Source organism: Heterocephalus glaber, unplaced genomic scaffold, assembly GCF_053883595.1.
Source record: "Heterocephalus glaber isolate CG9 unplaced genomic scaffold, H.glaber_assembly_v1.0 deba00001561, whole genome shotgun sequence".
NCBI lineage: Eukaryota > Metazoa > Chordata > Mammalia > Rodentia > Bathyergidae > Heterocephalus > Heterocephalus glaber.
In genome coordinates, this window is record NW_028258349.1 from 1,898,216 (window position 1) to 1,917,557 (window position 19,342).

The 19,342-nt window shown below is 35.0% G+C and overlaps 1 protein-coding gene and 1 pseudogene across 3 annotated transcripts in view; both read right to left on the reverse strand.

Moving 5' to 3' along the window:
• The window catches only part of LOC147823935 (regulator of nonsense transcripts 3A pseudogene), a 28,855-nt pseudogene extending 23,019 nt beyond the window's left edge, over positions 1-5,836 (reverse strand). Inside the window, exon 1 of the transcript XR_015443004.1 lies at positions 5,831-5,836. The product of XR_015443004.1 is annotated as a regulator of nonsense transcripts 3A pseudogene (transcript). The remainder of the gene's footprint in view (positions 1-5,830) is intronic.
• Positions 1-19,342, reverse strand: part of Atf6 (activating transcription factor 6) — a 227,055-nt gene that overhangs the window by 37,517 nt on the left and 170,196 nt on the right. The gene's annotated exons all lie outside the window — the stretch shown is intronic.

Consider the following 19,342-nt stretch of genomic DNA (forward strand, 5'->3'; position numbering starts at 1 on the left):
CCTTGTGCTGTACTGGCTATTTATCATCTTATGTCTACTTTTTAATTGGGTTGTCTATTAATGAGCTCTAAGAATTCTTTATATATTCTGCTCATAGGTTATATGCATTGTAAATATGGTCTGTTTAGGGACTACTTTTCATTTTAATGATGTCATTTAAAGTTCTAAATTTTGATGAAATCTCATTTATCAATTTGTTTCTTTTAAACATCATGTCTTTTGTATCCTAGGTAGTTCTTGCCTACCCTGAATTCATAAACTCTTTCCCTTAGAATTTCTTCTTAAAGCTTTATACTTTTAGGCTTTCATATTTATGTTCATAGATCCCTTAAAGTTATTTTCATGTATGGAAAAAAAGGGTTGAGGTTAACTTTTTATATATGGATACCAGGTGTTCTAGTGTCGTTTGCTGAAAACACTATCTCTTCCTCGGCTCTTGAATTCAGTTTACATTCTATAAAGTGCTAATGTTAAATAATCTTTCAAAACTCAGTGGACCATATATATGTGGTTCTATTTCTAGATTCTCTGTTTTATTCCAATGATCTATATGTCTTTCCTTACACCAACACTGCTTTGATTACTGTAGCTTTAGAGGAAGTCTTAAAATTAGGTACTAAATGTCTTCCAACACTGTTTTCTTTTTCTTTTTACTTTTCTAGGTCCTTTGTACTCCTACATAACTTTTAAATTTCAATATCCAATTCTTCATTTATAGCAAGTATACACACACCTGAATTTTTATATATACCTTGTGTTTTCTAATCCTGCTAAATTCAAGTACAAGTTCTAGGGGCTCCTAGAGATTTCTTAGTATTTTCTCTGTAGATGATCATTTCATCTACATATAAAGATTTTGTTTCTTCTATGCCAATCCTATCCTAGTTGTGTCATTTTATTGCCAGACTATTTTGGTTGGGCCTAGGTTTCAAAGTTTAATGGACAGATAAAGAGTAAGGCTATCTGCCCTTGTTCCCCACCTTAGGGAGAAAGCATTTTATCTTCACCATTCATATAAGGCGTTTTTGCTGGAAGTATGGAGTACATGTCTTTAATCTGTTGAGAAGGTTCTGTTCTACTTCTAGTCTCCTGATAGCTTTTACCATGAACAGCTGTAGAATTTAGTCCAATACTTTTTCTCCAACTAGTGACAGGATCATACAGCTTTTTCCTTTCCTCTGTTAAAATGATGACTTTTGGGGGTGGATCTTCCAATGCTGAGCCAACACTGCCATCCCTATAACAAAACTACTTTCTACATCCTGCCAGATCTGACTTCTAAGAGTTTGTTTTCTTAAACAAATTTCTATCTATGTTCATACTTTTTTCTTCTATTATCTTTATCCAGTTTTAGGATTAGCACAATGTTGATTTCCTACAATGAGGGGAGAAGTGTTCCTTTTTTCTGCTTTAATTGTTTGATATAATTTATCAGTTAAAATGTATATGAGCCTGCTGTTGTCATATAGGTAGGTTTTCAAGCTAGGAATATACTTTCTTTAATAGGTGCTATTTAAATTTTATATTTCCTCCAGAGTTAGCTTCATTAATTTGTCTTCCAAGGTACTTCTTAGAAGTTGTCAAATTTATTTCAAAACAGATTTTTGAAATATGCTTTCTATATCCTTTTAAATTCTGTAAAATCTGTGGTAATGTCTCCTAGATCTTGATAGTGTAATTTTAAAAATGTATAATTGATATTGTGTAACAGGAAGTAAAGGTCTAAAGGAGCAGGGGAAGTGGGAGGGGTAGGGGAAAGGAAAGAAAGGAAAAGAAAAAATATGAGAAAAGGAAAAAAATGGAAACAAAGTCTTTGCAAACAGGGAAGGGTGGTGGGGGCGGTGAGCAGAGGGCAAGGGAAGGGGAAAAAAAAAAGAACCAAGATACTCATGTAATGGTACAAGATCCCAATGATGTATGTAAATGTATTTTATACCTAAAATGTACCAATGAACTTAATGGGGGAAAAAAAAGATAGTTAAATCTTAGAGTTCAGCAAGGGAAATAAATGATTAGTCAAAAATTTGACATATACATCTGTGAAGTGATGCTGGCCTACTGCCCTGTCCTTAACTTGCAGATGTCTTAAATAACAAAGAAATTATCATGCAAGTGCTGAAAAACCTACATAACACTCCACAAAATGTTATGATCCCTGCTTGGTCTCAGTGCAAAAGAGAATACACAGAGGAGTTGAACCTGTGCTTATTAAGCAGTTCTTCTGAAAAACAGAAATTTGATATTATGTGAAATAGTTTATTACTCTAACAAAGTACAAGGTTCTTGATTTTCCAGTACAAAGACAAATCCACTCTGAGAAGCTTAATATGTGCAAAATTTAAAAAATTCATATTTTCGAGTTAGGAGGCTTGAACTTTGTTGGCTTAAATAGATGCTGATCTCTGGTTTTTATTTACTGAAAACTAAATCATCTGTTTGAGTAGAAACAGACTTGCCACAATAAAGAGTGAAAGTGATCTCACTGAAGGAGAACGAGTCTAAAGTCAGGTACAGTGAGCTTAGCAATTGGCTTCTTAGGGCCAAGTAAGTACTAACACCCTAGAAGACCAACAGCAGGCAGCTCTAATCTAAACCTCTGGGACTCGTGAGAGTTCCTATACATTAAATAATTAATTAGTACATCAAACACTGACTGAAAAACACAAACTATTCATAGGAAACATTACCCGTGCAACAGCCAAAAAAATCATCAAATCAATATTCATTCTCAGCAAACTGGTAACATTTCAAGTACCTAAAGACAGCTCTATTATCCTGTTTTTTCCATTTAAAATATCTATTTATTTTCAGGTTTATTTTATGGAAGAAGATTGAGAAGCAGCAACCTAACAGTTTGGGAAGAGTTCAAAATAGATGCACTAACAACTTCAAGAAGTTAAAAATTAAGTAATGTAGCATTTCTTTGAGCATGAGGAGAAGGAGGAGACTGAGATACATATGGATAGTATAAGACACTCGTGATTATCTTTGAGTAATGCTAGCTAGAATCATAAATGAGAGAAGGTTATGGTTGTGTTTAGTGGAGGAAAGATACTATAGGATCTACAGAAGGAGTCTAGTGGCCTACAGAAGTGAGGAAAAGTTGTTCAGAAACACTAGAATTTCAGCTGGATCTTGAAGGGTGGGTCAGACACAAGCAGCATAGAGGGAAGTAGGCAGCGATCCAGGACATGGCCACCACATGTGCAAGGGTACCCAGAGTGATCTCTTTAAATATACATCAGATCAAGTCATTTCCCTATCTCAAACTGCTTAGCACCTTTCACTGTTCTGATAAATCTACACTCTTCACCATGGCCTTACAACCCCTGCCTGACCCAGCTCCTGCCCGCCTGCCCAACCTTATTTGTACCACGTCACCTCTTCCTACTCATCTCCTACTCAAGTATCACCAGCTTCTGACAGTCCCTAAAACCAACACATTCTTTCCTGCCTCAGGACTTCTGCTCTCCTGCTTCTCCTCTGCTTGGAATCTTCTCCCAGTGGGGTCTTTTCATCCTTCACGTCTTGGTTTAACTGCTATCTCCTTATCATCCAACAAAAGTGGCTTTCTTTACCTCTCATTCCCCATTGTACTTCACCAAGGCACCAGGCTTCTTTCCTCCAAATTACCACAAGCTACAATTATTTTGTTATTATTTGCATTCTTCTGTTTCTTCCACTTAAAAGTTCTAGCACATGAGAACCAGGTACACCTTATTCAATGTTGATATTCCCAGTGTTGGGCATAAAATAGGTTCTTGGTGAGTAAGTGTTTTTGAATGAACAAGTGGATACAGATTGAATGGACTAGGGGCACAGGGCAGACTGCTTAGGTCTAAGTACAGAAGGTAGCTTGGGCCTTTAATGCCAGCATTTAGATTTTATTCCAGCCACTGAAAGTCCACTGCTGGCTTTTGGGAAGGACAATGGCATCATAAACGCAGGATGTTAGGAAAACTTATCTTGATAGCATATGCTGGGTGGATTTGGGGATTAAGATAGAAAAATAATGAATTCGGCAGACCAGTTGGGATACTACTACAACAATGCAGATAGGAGGTTAATCTTAGCAACACCAACCATGCCTACAGTGAAGCAAAAAAAAAAAAAAAAAAAAGAAACCAAGGGAGCTCAGCCCCCTTCCTTTCACCTCAGATCCCCACTCTACATTTCTTTCTGCCCAACCCCATCTCCTTAAGCTCTGACTCCTATAAAAGCCCTGAGGGCGAAATGAGAAGGAGACTGACAATACAAGGGAGAGGAAGGGACATTAGCTGACAGTGTCTGGTTTTTAAAAGAAAAGCAGAAAGGAAAGAAAACACTCAACTTATCAGTTAAGAATTAGTGCTGTTCTTTTACAAAAGTCACACAAAAATGTCTACCGATGCCATCTCAAATTCAAGATGCCTAAATATACCAGTCCTTCTCATTTTGCCCCTACTCCCAAATTTTGAACTGTACTGTATTAGTTGGTCAGTATCTGTGCTGGTCTCAAAATCACAGAAATCAACTTTAATTCTTTTTCCTTCACACAAGGCTGACCAACAAAATATGTGTGCTTAAATTTAAAAAAATTATTACAGTAAAAGACATATTGCCATTAATTTTCCTTAAAACATTCCCCCTTGGATCTTCCCCAAAGAATTAAAAGAATCATACCACAGTGATATATGTGCACCCATGTTCAAAGCAGCACAGTTTGTGATAGCTAAAACTTGGAAACAGCCCAAGTGCCCATCAACTGGAGACTGGATAAAGAAAATAAGGGTTTTTTAATAGAATGGAGTATACTCAGCCATAAAAAATGAGAATTAGAGACATTTATACCTAAGTGGATGCACATCGAGGCGATACTCTTAAGTGAAATAAATAGGACACACATGTATAAATACCAAATAGTTTCTCTGGTGTGAGAAACTGAAAGTGTAAATAAGGACTAAATGTATAATAGGTAATGTGAAATAGGAAGAAAAAGGGCAAAGGGGAAGGAAGTGGGAGGGATAGGGGAAAGGATAGAAGGGAATGGGATTAATATGAGAAAATGGAAAAATAGGAACAAAATCTTTGTAAATAGGGAGGAATGGAGGGGTTTAAGGGAGGGCTGGGCAAGGGTGAAAAATAAGAACCAAGAGAGATTATGTAAAGGTGCAAATTTCCAATGATGAATGTCATTATATTGTATACCTAAAATGTACCAATGATTAGAATGAATAATCGATAATGTAAAATAGGAAGAAAAGGTCCAAAGGGGTAGGGGTAATGGGAGGGGCAGGGGAAAGGAAAGAAGGGAAAGGAAAAATGCTGAGAAATGGAAAAAATGGAAATAAAGTCTTTGTAAATAGGGAAGGGTGGAGGGGGTGAAGGGAGGGCTAGGAATGGGGAAAAAATAAGAACCAAGATGCATTATGTAAAGGTACAGTTCCCAGTGAGAATGTAGTTGTGTTGTATACCTACAATGTACCGATAAAAGAATTAAAAAACAAAACATTCCCCCTTGCTTCCAACACGTCTATCCCACTGTTCTTTCCTCTTTCTTTCTTATTTACTTATTTATTTTGTCTTTCTATGTAGTTCAGGCTGGCCTAGAACTCACTAGATAGCCCAGGCTGGCCTTGAACTTGTGGCAATCTTCCTGCCTCAGCCTCCCAAGTGCTAGGATTATAGGCATGCATTACCACACCTAGCTGTCTTGCTATTTTCTGAGGCAGTCCTCTTTTGTGTCTTTACAAAGTATGATTAAAAAAATATACGGTGAGTGCTGCAGCCAAATGCCATCCAATGGAAAGCAAGGCTCATAAAAACATTACAATGTTTCCTCATCTATTACTCGCATGGCTCTCCTCCAAAGTGAAAATGACTCTGAAAAGTAAATATTTTGAATTGATTCAGGACAGTAAGGCAGCCATGACAGCGCAACTAAAGACATGAAATAAGATGGGCTAGGGATTTAGCTCAGTGGTGCTGCCACCTGCCTTGCAAGCTCAAGATCCTGAGTTCGATCCCTGTTACAGCAAAAAAATAAATAAGTAAATAAATAAATGAAATAAGACTCTTAGAACTGCTTCAGGAAGTGGCAAGAATAACGGGATAAAGTGTGTTTGAATGGGGGGGATAATTTTGAGGGGGATTAATGGCAATGTGTCTTTTACTGTAATAAATTTTATTTATGTGTTTTTTTTTATTTGTTGGTATCAGGAGTTGAACTCAGGCCCTTGCACTTGCCAGGCAGGTATTGTGCCACTGAGCCACATCCTGGCCTTGTAATAAATTTTGAAAAATTATACATTTACTGTATTTTTCTATCACACCTCATATATCATTGGTTACCAAGTATTATAGATGTTTTCTTCAGAATTTCTTTCTTAAAAATTTTTCTTTCCATTCTAACCCTTTAATTATCTCACCCTGAGTGTTACAATGTCTGCTAGCTCATCTTCTCTATGGATTTAATGTATCCTACTCTTCTTCCCAGCTTATCTTCTCTTTGCTTTTTTTATTTATATACCTCAAACAGATTAATAGTCTAACAGTCTTTATCATATTATTTTTGTTTAATAGCCTAAAGTCACTTCATTCATTAAAGACTTAAATCATCAGACTTTAGCCCATGCAGTTGTAATAAACATTTAGTTTCCTTCGCTTTTCAACATGAATTTTCTCTTAGCCAGGTGTAGTGGCACACGCCTGCAATCCCAGCACTTGGGAGGCTGAGGCAGGAGGATCACCACAAGATCCTGGGCCCAGCCTGAACTACATGGCAGGACCCTGACTCAAAAAACAAAAAAAACCAAAACATTCTCTTTTTTACTGTCTCTTCCCAAATACCTCACTTGATCCCACTTTAGCACATGATGGAGTATTGTAGTAAAGCAGCAGCTGTTATTTTCTCCACCAATATCCATTACTTCTTTACTAAAAGAAGTTTAAATTTTTTTCAGATCACAATGTGCCCAGTGAAAATATTACATTTCTGAGGCTTCCATGAAGCTAGGCCTAAATCTCTGACACAGTTTATTTCCAATGAGACACAGGCAAAAAGTTTGCTAGAAATTTCTGAAAAAATTTTTTCCTGACAGACACTGTGTTTTCCTCCTTTTTCCTGCCTGAAATACAGATTTGATACTTGAGCTGCACCAATCATGTTATGATCATCTTAAAAAAAGACAGGAGAATTTCAGTAGTCTTGGTAAGGTAGGATTAATTTAGCATCCTTAAACTGTTGAATCAACACCAACAACTGGGTTGGTTCATTGTGGTTATTTGCTGTGGACATCTCAATATATTAAAAAACAAAATCTCTATTTAAGTTAAAGTTTAGTTAGGTTTTGTTAACTGTAGATTAAATCAATCCTTAAATAAATAAATGCCTTGTACTCTCCCTGGCCTTATACCCAAATTCTAAGTTTCCTGTATCTCCCAAGGTACCAACTGATGTTAGCCATCAAAATTCTATTATCTATCATATTTTTAAATTTTTTATTCTATACCATAGGCATTGGGAATTTAAACTACCTTGTACCTAACTGAACTCTCTTTTAAAACATTAATTGGTATATTATTTTTTATTTAGAACTGATCTAAAGTATCCATATTGGTCTGGGCCTAGCTAGTTATATTGTTGTTTTGTTGTGTTTTGTTTTGTTTCGTTTTTTGAGACAGGGTCTCACTCCAGTTCAGTCTGGCCTTGAATTCACTACGTAGCCCAAGTTGGGCTTGAGCTTGCAGCAGTCCTTCTGCCTCAGCATCCCAAGTGCTGGAATTACAGGTGTGCAACACCATGGCTGGCTATATTATTGTCAATGGTGGGGGGAAACCACAGAGATCGAGGAATTGGGCCAAATTGTACCCAAATTCTAAAAACAAACTGAGTTATATTCTGCTTCCCTTAGAAAACTAAAATCAGTTCAAGGACTCAAAATGTAAGCATAGGTCTTTATAAAATTTTGCCTACTATAGTTATATAGTAAATGTTAACTTTCATCATGTTAATTGCCTCCTACACTTAACTAATGGATTCTGATCTATATTTTTTTTCCGATCTACATTTTGAGAGAAAAATAAATTCTTTTTTTCAGGTGAATATTGTGATTTTTCTCCTTTTCTTAACAGAAATTCTCAGTGTGGAACTTTACTACTGGTTTTAGTAATAAATGAAAAGTATGAGAAGCTATGATTATGCATTTAAGACAAATGCATAAACATGGTTTTAAGAGAAGACTCCATTCAACTTTCTAGATGCAATTTTTTTTTTTTTTAGTACCGGGGACTGAACTCAGGCCCTTGCACTTGTGAGGCAGGCACCGGCACCACTGAGCTAAATCCCCAGCCCACTTATTTTTTTTTTTAGATGAAATTGTGAAATGGAACAATGGCAATGAAACTGCAAGGCTGCAAGTACTTTTTAAAAAGTAGATAACTTGCAACCCTCTATGGAGAAATGAATTTATAACAGTAAAAGGCACAACTCTCAACCTGCTAGGCAACCAGCCTATTTGCACAGGACAAATAGGATAGTTTTCAAATACAGTACATTTGCTTTGGGATAGCCACTTCTACAAAACTGTGATCATCAAAAGCACTTGTATCAACGTTCTCTGATTATTAAAACCAACACACTGATTTAGTTGTTTTGCTTCTGCCCTGCTGTTATGTCTTCCCCAATTAAAAATGTGTTTCATGAACTGAATCTGGTATTTGCATATTATTACTGGTAAATTCTTCTAGATTTCTTTTATATGAAAACTCCTTTGAGATTCAAAATAATCATAGTAATCATATAATCATAGTATAATCATAGTAGTCATTTGTTCATCTACATAGGCCCTTAATAATGTTATGGTAGAATTAATGTAACAGTACTGTTTATTTTTATCGATCATGCACCACACTAACAGTTACATGCTATACTGAAGGGAAAGAGAATAGTAAAAACCAATCAGTGAAAAAATTAGTCAAATTTATGGGACACACTGTATCTGCTGATATGAAGTTTGTTCCCTGATGAAAGATGTCTATAAAGTAGCTATTATTAAAAAAAAAAAACTTCTTCTATGTTCTATCTTGTTGAATTATTTACCAATAGTGAAAGACAGAAAATGAGCAGTTTTACCACATCCTAAGTGGCCATAATTTAAAAGCCAGTAATGTTGACTTACACGATGAGAAGCAGAACTTCCAGAATTCCTTTTTAAAAAAATCAGCAATAGCTTTTAATTCATCATCCATTTCTATACTAACCATGCAATTATTTTTAAAAACTCTTTAAAATACATACACAGCCTTTTATTTCAATAATTTTGCAAAGACTTCCTCAAAGACTTTCCTTCTTACAACATAACTAACATGTTTTCAACTCTTTTATGAGACAAAAGAATTTAAATAAGAGAATACAAACTCAAGAACAAAAAAATTTATAAAAGTAAAACTGGCACAGAGACCACAGAATGATATAGCTGGCAATTTCTAAGTGGCATTAACTTCATACCCATGTCCTACTCTTTTTTGCTATTTCTTGAACTTTTTTCCACAGCTCAAAATCAAGGTATAATCATCATACAGTATAGTTTAGGACCAAATGTTGACCTGGAAATGTAATTTACTTTGATGAAATTGGAAAATCAAATTCCTCTTCCCAAATATTGCCATCCACTGTACTACAGGAACCAGGTGCTCAATAAAATCTGACTTTCTGTCTCCACTTTGTTCTTTTCCATCTTTTCCAAAATTCTAAAGGCTCCATTAAGTCAGAGAGAAGGGTCATTCATAACTCATTTTATTTCCAAGTTACAAGTAACTTCTAAACTCAGAAGTGACCATAAATATATTTTATTCAACTTTCTCAAACTCTTATATTGCTCAGGAAGAAAAAAATCTGATATGAAGGATATCTTTACAATGCTTCTGCTCTTTCAGTAAACAGGTTCTCAAACTTTTGGTCCCTCTATAACTTATATTCTCCATATTATGAATAATATAATTATAATACAGCTTGTCAAATTCATTTGTCTAATAAATTCATTGGTCAGAGAAATCTCTCTCTGGGTCTTGAAGAGTACATAGGATTATGGTTTCCTATAAGTCAACTTTTTACATGTTTTCCTTTGTAGAACAATTGCTGAAAAGGAGGTTGAATAATTTCAGTTCACTCTTCTTTGTGAATTCTAAATATCAGTTATTGTAGTATAAAGGCACCCTACTATACATTTTAATTATTTTACATTTGAAAAGTTCAGGCTAAATGATACTTGCCAATAGTTACTAATTATATAAAGAATTAAATAGTAAAATATTTCAAAAGGCCACAAAGTAATTACCAAATAACATTCACCTTAATCTTTCAACAAATATGTTCCTATCAAATTCCAAACACTATATTATATTGTATTGTACTACTCTCAGTGTGTTTAACATTATACCAAAGGGATAAAATGATATAAAAAAATCTACCTTAAATTTTGGAATCTCAAATATTTCCCATACTTGCACATCTCTCTTTAATACTAAAACAACAATATAATATCCAGTCAGAAGGTATTTTATAGAATTTATTTACATTCTGGCTCTGCTATGTAGTGGCTTACATAAATGATACAAATTACTTTCTTCAGGCTCACTGTCTCCAGTCATAAAGCAAAGATGCACTTAGCTAGCAGCTGAGCATCACATGAATGGCAGGGATCAAAGTGGCTCATTCTGCAATGTGGCCTGTGCCAGGCACTACTGTTGCAGGTGCTGAGGAGATGCTGCTAAGTGGCAGACATAACAAATAAGATTCCTGTCCTCTCAGAGGAGAACCTGGTGAAGCTAAATGAGGAGAAACAGGAAGAAAATGAGACAAGCCATTGTATCAAGAAAATCTAGAAAATAAAGTGTTTTAAGAAAGATAGAACCTCAAAAATATACAGGGAGGACTGACTGTAAAGGAGTATGAAGGAACTTTTGGAAGTAAAAATGTTTATATCATGATTGAAGTGGTGATTTCACAATGGTTTATATTTGGCAAAACTCACTAAATTGTACATGTGAAAAATGAAAACTTTTATTGTAAATATATGATAAGTCTAATTTTTAAAAATGTGAATGCTGGGCCAGAGATTTAGCTCAGTGGTTCCACTGCCTGCCTCGCAGGTGGAAGGACCCAAGTTCAATCCCTGGAACCAAAAAAAAAAAGAAAATGTAAATGCTGCTGCCTGCCTCCAAGCACAAGGTCCTGGGTTTGATCCCCAGTACCAAAAAAAAAAAAAAAAAAAAAAAGTAAATGTCATGAAAGACAATAAAGAAGGCAGGGGAGCTGTTCCAGAGTAAAGGAAACCAAAATGATATAACAACTGAATGTACTTTATAATCATTAGATCCTAAATAATAAAAAAAGAGCTATAAAGAATAAGTGGGGCTCCAGCACCCAGGAAGAGGCTCCTGGGCTACCACAGCACCGCTCCCAGCGCAGAGGAGGTGAGCTGTGAAGGTGCCAGAAGCACACCCCTCCCCCCCACCCCTGGGGAAATGAGAAGACATGTAAACAAGCCTCAAAACCAGACTTTCACATCACCTACAGCAACCCCAAAGGACAAGAAGATGGAACAATCTGATACTCAACCACCTGGACTCCCTGAACTGGCAACAAAAGAGGATCTGGAAAAAAAGAAATCAGAAATACTTTCTCAGGAAAAAGCAGAGATTGTGCCCATAGTGCAAGACATGATTAATAAATCTAGAGAGGACTCAGATAAAAAAAATAGAGGAGTCAAGGAACATGATGGAATCCCAACATAGGAAGCAAATGGAATCCATAAAACAGATGCAAACATGGACCAGGGATTTAGCTCAGTGGTTTTGCCGCCTGCTTTGCAAGCGTAAGGACCCAAGTTCAATCCCCAGTACCAAAAACTTAAACAAATAAAATAAATAAATAAAATTAAAATTAAAACAGATGCAAACAGATTTTCAGGAGATTAAAAACTCCACTGAAAGTCTATGCAGCAGAATGAACCAATGTGAGGACAGAATTTCAGATACAGAAGATAAAGTTGCAATTAGTGACCAGGAAAAGAAAAATTGCTTTAAAATTGTAAGGAACCACGAGAAATCAATCCAGCAGCTGCTAGATGATGCAAAGAATAACATAAGACTGACTGGAGTCAATGAAGAAAGAGGAGAGAGTGCAGATGACATAAAAAAAACTGTTCACAGAAGTGATGGCAGAAAACTTCCCAAGCAGGGGAAAAGAACTTGACATATAGATAAGTGAGGCATATAGGACTCCAAATAGCTTGATCAAAAAAAGTCTACACATAGGCATATAGTAGTTAGGATTCCAGAAACCCAACAGAAGAACAAAACTCTACAAGCATTGAGAGAAAAGAAACAAATCTCATACAAAGGAAAGCCCATCAGAATCACAGCAGGCATCTCAATGCAAACCCTTAAGGCAAGACAAGCTTGGAGTGATGTATTTCAAGCCCTAAAGGAAAACAGCCTCCAACCCAGAATGATGTACCCTGCAAAACTATCTTCCAAACTTGATGGAGAAATAAGATACTTTCATGATAAAGAGCACCTCAGGAACTTCATGAATATCAAACCAGCACTCCAAAAAATTTTACACAATACCCTAAGAAAAGACAATGAGGATCACAATCCCACGAAGCCCAGCAGAATGAATCTGTTGGGCGTGACAAATTAAATGCAAAGGGGGAGAATCCAACAAAAAGAAAAAGTCATGACAAGGCTTTTAAAACTTTTAACTTCAGCTCCCTAATGAGGGTATAATTCAATCTTGGTACTGTACTGATTAGTATTTTTCTCATTCTAGTGTTGCACACCTTTCCTTGTGCTGTACTGGCTATTTATCATCTTCTTATGTCTACTTTTTAATTGGGTTGTCTATTAATGAGCTGTAAGAGTTCTTTATATATTCTGGTCATAGGTTACATGCATTGTAAATATGGTCTGTTGAAGGACTACTTTTCATTTTAACAATGTCATTTAAAGTTTTAAATTTTGATGGAATCTCATTTATCAATTTTTTCTTTTATACATCATGTTTTTTGTATCCTAGGAAATTCTTGCCTACCCTAAATTCATGAACATTTTCCCTTATAATTTCTTCTTAAAGTTTTACAGTTTTAGTCTTTCATATTTAGGTTCATATATCCTTTCAAGTTATTTTTATGTACAAAAATAAAGGGTTGAGGTTAATCTTTTTTCTTTTTTTCTTTTTGTTTGAGGTTAATTTTTAATATATGGATACCAGGTGTTCTAGTGCCATTTGCTGAAAACACTATCTTTTCCTTGGCTCTTGAGTTGAGTTTATATTCTATAAAATGTTAATATTAAATGATCTTTCAAAACTCAGTGGACCATATATGTGTGGTTCTATTTCTAGATTCTCTGTTTTATTCCAATGATCTATATGTCTTTCCTTACACCAACACTGCTTTGATTACTGTAGCCTTAGAGGAAGTCTTAAAATTAGGTACTAAATGTCTTCCAACACTGTTTTTTCTTTTTACTTTTCTAGGTCCTTTGTACTCCTACATAACTTTTAAATTTAAATTTTATATTTCCTCCAGAGTTAGTTTCATTACTTTGTCTTCCAAGGTACTTCTTAGAAGTTGTCAAATTTATTTCAAAACAGATTTTTGTGGGGGTTTTGTTTTGTTTTGTTTTGTTTGGTACTGGAGATCGAACTCGGGTCCTTGTGCTTGTGCAGCCGGCGGTGAAACCACTGAGCTAAATCCCCGGCCCCTCAAAACAGATTTTTGTAATATGCTTTCTATATCCTTTTAAATTCTGTAAAATCTGTGGTAATGTCTCTTAGATCTTGATACTGAAATTTTAAAAATGTATAATTGATACTGTGTAATAGGAAGTAAAGGTCTAAGGAGCAGGGGAAGTGGAAGGGGTATGGGAAAGGAAAGAAGGGAAAAGAAAAAATATGAGAAAAGGAAAAAAATGGAAACAAAAGTCTTTGCAAATAGGGAACGGTGGAGGGGGTGAAGGGAGCACAGGGGAAGAGGAAAAAAATAAGAACCAAGATACTCATGTAATGGTATAAGATCCCAATGATGTATGTAACTGTATTTTATACCTAAAGTGTACCAATAAACTTAATGGGGAGAAAAAAAAGAACAGAAATGTTGGTTCTTAACAGTAAGACAAGTAATTTCTATATTGTATTTCAAAATGGTTTTATCATTTTACATTCACATTAGCAGTATTTGAAAGTTCTAACTGGTTCACACCTAAGCTGACATCTGTTCTTTTAAAACTTTTAACTTCATCTCCCTAATGAGTGCACAATATGATCTTGTTATTGTACTGATTAGTATTTTTCTGATTCTAGAGTTGCACACATTTCCTTGTGCTGTAATGGCTATTTATCATCTTCTTATGTCTACTTTTTAATTGGGTTGACTATTAATGAGCTGTAAGAGTTCTGTATATATTCTGGCCATAGGTTATATGTATTACAAATATGGTCTAAGGGCTACTTTTCATTTTCTTAATGATGTCATTTAAAGTTCTAAATTTTGATGGAATCTCATTTATTAATTTTCTTCTTTTATACATCATATTTTTTGAATCCTAGGAAATTCTTGCCTACCCTAAATTCATAAACATTTTCCCTTATAATTTCTTCTTAAAGTTTTATAGTTTTAGTCTTTCATATTTAGGTTCATAGACCCTTTCAAGTTATCTTTATGTATGGAAATAAAGAGTTGAGGTTAATTTTGTATATACAGATAACAGGTGTTCTAGTACCATTTGCTGAAAACACTATCTTTTCCTCTGCTCTTGAATTTGAGTTTATAGTCTATAAAATGTTAATGTTAAATGATCTTTCAAAACTCAGTGGACCATATATGTGTGGTTCTACTTCCAGATTTTCTGTTTTATTTCAATGATCTATATGTTTTTCCTTACGCCAACACTTCCTTGATTACTGTAGCTTTAGAGGAAGTCTTAAAATTAGGTACTAAATGTCTTCCAACACTGTTTTCTTTTTCTTTTTACTTTTCTAGGTCCTTTGTACTCCTACATAACTTTTAAATTTCCAATTCTTCATTTATAGCAAGTATACACAGACCTGAATTTTTATATATACCTTGTGTTTTCTAATCCTGCTAAATTCAAGTACAAGTTCTAGGGGCTCCTAGAGATTTTTTTAGTATTTTCTCTGTAGATGATCATTTCATCTACATATAAAGATTTTAATTCTACCTTGCCAATCCTATGCCAATTGTTTCTTTTTATTGCCAGACTATTTTGGTTTGGGCGTATGTTTCAAAGTTTAATGGACAGATGAAGAGTACACCTATCTGCCCTTGTTCCCCACCTTAGGGAGAAGGCATTGTATCTTTTCCATTTATATAAGGTGTTTTTGCTGAAGTATGGAGTACATGTCTTATCTGTTGAGAAGGTTCTGTTCTACTTCTAGTCTCCTGATAGCTTTCACCATGAACAGCTGTAGAATTTAGTCCAATACTTTTTCTGCAACTACTGACAGGATCATATGGCTTTTTCCTTTCCTCTGTTAAAATGATGATTTTTGGGGGTGCCATCCCTATAATAAAACCACATTCTACATCCTGCCAGATCTGACTTCTAAGAGTTTATTTTCTTAAACAAATTTCTATCTATGTTCATACATTTTTTTTCTATTATCTTTATCCAGTTTTAGGATTAGCACAATGTTGATTTCCTAAAATGAGGGGAGAAGTGTTCCTTCTTTTTCTGCTTTAAATGTTTGATATAATTCATCAGTTAAAATGTATATGAGCCTGTTGTTGTCAGGTTTTCAACTAGGAATACACTTTCTTTAATAGGTGCTATTTAAATTTTGTATTTCCTCCAGAGTCAGTTTCATTAATCTGTCTTCCAAGGTACTTCATAGAAGCTGTCAAATTAATTTCAAAAAGGATTTTTTAAATATGCTTTCTATATCCTTTTACATTCTGTAAAATCTGTGGTAATATCCTCTAAATTTTGATATTGTAATTTTAAAAATATATAATTGATATTGTATAATAGGAAGTAAAGGTCTAAAAGAGCAGGGGAAGCGGGAGGGGTTGGGGAAAGGAAAGAAAGGAAAAGAAAAAATATGAGAAAAGGAAAAAAATGGAAACAAAGTCTTTGCAAATAGAGAAGGGTGGAGGGGGTGAAGGGAGGGCAGGGGAAGGGGACAGGGAAAAAAATAAGAACTAAGATACTCATGTAAAGGTACAAGATCCCAATGATGAATGTAACTGTATTTTATACCTAAAATGTACCAATAAACTTAGTGGAAAAAAAGAACATGTGGGGGCAAATATAGATTATATATCAAACTGTATTGTATCAACATTCAATACAAACTTCATAGTGCAGTCATTTTATTTTGGTTATGTGAGAGAATGTCCTTTTTATAGAAAATGTATTTTTATATATTTAAGGGTAAAGTGTCAGGATGTCTGCAACTTAGTGGCAAATGGTTTTTAAAAAGTGAATGTGGACAGATAAAACAGCTGTAGGAAAATGTTAATAATTGGTAATTCTGTGTTCATATTTTAATTTTTCTATAGATTTGCAGCTTTGGAAAACAATAATTGGCCAATAAAGAGGCACCAGCCAGGTGCATCAAATATTGCTGAGTGGTCAGATAAGATGGGAATGGAGATATGATCTCTGACTTTGGCAAGATTCTGGTCATTGATGACTTGCAAGAACTTTTCAGTGCAGTGAAAGGGCAACAGCTTGGTAAGAGCAAACATAAGCAAGAATGGAAAATAAGGAAGTGCAGTCAGTAAATACATGTAACTCTTTCAAGCGTTCTGCTGTGAAGGTTTAGCAGAGAAATAGGATGCAGAGTCAAGGAGTTTCCCTTTACCAAAAGTAATACTAAGACATTTCTTTTTTTTTTTTTTTTTTTTTTTTTACTAAGACATTTCTTATGCAGATAAGACTGAGGCAGGAGAAGAAGTTGATCATATGGCAAAGAAAAGGAATAAATAAATGCAGGCAAAAGTTGTTGAAACTGTGAGAACTGATAGTAGGGCCTCAAAAGGAAGAAGTCACCTTAGAGGATGGTGATGATGACATAGTGACAATGGTAGCACACAGCAGCTAACCTGAAAATAGGTACTATTTAGAGCCCTTTTACTCATTTAATTCTCTTAGTAGCCGCAAGGGGAAGGTGCTACTAATATCTCCTTTTATAGATGAGGAAGCTGAGGTACAGTGAAGTTAATTTACTTGTCCAACAATACATATCTGGTAAGTGGCACAGCCAGGATTTAGAAACCAAAAGAAGAACTTTTCTTTCAGGGCAAAAAGAGGGAAGGCAGTGTTTGTGATTATAGATACAGCTGAGTTGGTGGTAATGGAAACATGATGTAGCTCTTGTGTCATGACATCTATTTTCTTAATGTAGATTTTGGTGAGTTCAGCTGAGGGGCTGGGGAGGAAGGATGTTAGAGATTTTAGAAAAGCAGGTGAGAAATTCATGTTTCAGAGAGAAGGCAAGTGAATTTATTAGCAAGGACTAGCAGAATTGAATTTGAAATGAATCTACTTTTCCTGATTGGATATTTTCTAGTTATTTTCAGATGCTTGAGAGTAGGCACAAAAAAAATATTTAGATTTAACTAGGGTAGGTTTTTTTTCCAAGCAAGTGAGAGCTTAAAAGGGGGGGGGGCAAAGAGTAAGGGAAGTTTGCAAGAGTGATGATAGTAGGGAACCACAGAATCAAGGCTAAGTGAAGAGGACTGTATGAACATTCAGAATATGATAGAGACAGAAAAGGTGGCAGGGTCAAAGGCCTGGAGATTTGTAGAGGAAAGAATAGGTAGAATGTGATAGTAAAGTAAGAGACTAACAGGAAGTAGGATCTTTGAGGTGTAGATTTCAAAGGGCATGCCATTATTGATGATGATAAAGCCTAGATTATAATGATGTAGATGGAAGGCTATGGTGGCACAAAATAAAAGATGACTGCATCAAAAACAGAGCACTGGATGAATCTTCTACGTGATGTTGAAGTTATGCAAGGAGATGACAGAAGCAGCAGCAGAGAGTTCTTGGTGACAGTGGGAGAAATGACAACAAAGAAGGGTAGAGAAGCAAAGTCTGATGTACACTTGAAAGATGTTGGGGGACAGAAGGAGAAAGAGTACAGATAGTTTGGAAGCTGCGGTGGGTAGTAAGGATGCCGCTCACCTCCTTGCAAGCTCTGGGGTGCATGAGGTAAGAAGGAAAATAAGACTAATTTGAAAGTATCTTCAGAGTAAGAGGGTAAGGGGACTTTTCAAAGAGGATGAGGATGTAGCATAGTACCCGACACATGGTATGTTCTCAATCTTTCTTGAATTCTAATCTTAATTTTTCTAATTTTATAACTCTAATTCTATAACTGTCTCAAAAATAAATTTTTAAAAATTTAAAAAGAATCTGGAATAGATTAAAAGGAAATAAATATCCTCTAATGATTGTATTTTCCAAATCCATGAAAGATTTATCTTCAAAAATTAGTCCCCTGGCCAACATAAATACAGTCAAACAGCATCTTATTGTTTTTGGCTTAATATAAGCAGATAAGTCACTATTATGAAATAAATGCAGGCATTCTCTTACATAAGAACCCAATATCAGAAGAACAAAATGAAGTGAACTCTGCCTTGACAAAGCTTAGAAAATAAACTCTGAGCATGAGCTGACCAAAGTTAACTATTATATTTCAAGCAGAGAAACCCAGATACTTATGGAATGAGCGTAAACGAGATCTCTTAATGATAATCTTTGGAATATAATGTAATACATTTTGGACTAAACTGTTCTTCTTCAAGTAGTAGTATGATGATTCCATGAATAACTTCAGAGGAATGCCTTTACTGAAAAAGAGATGTTCTTTCCAGTGTCAAGAATTCTTTTTCTTTTAAATTTGTTCTGAACATCTTTGTAAGACTAAGTAAATGCCATATTTTTTAATGCTTTATCAAAAAAGACCATAAGTTGTCTCCTAAGTATTTCTATTAAGCTGTCTGTGTTCAGCTCATGAAATTCTATAGTCCTTTGTGGCCTTATATATATAATGAAAAACTCTGTTCCCTAAAGACTGAATTTTACTGAAATTTACCTAGAATCTCTCCCAAAATCCAGTGCTTCAACTTATATTCATATTTGTATTTAATGGTTTAATTATGATCATCAATCAAAATGTTGACTGGTTTAATGGCAGGTTAGTTCAAACGGCTTTTCACTTCCAGCTTCTTTATAAACTGAGGCATTTTTCACTAGACAGAAAATTACCAGTAGTTCTATAACACCAGATAAACTGACCTCGGAAAGGTCCACACTCTTATTT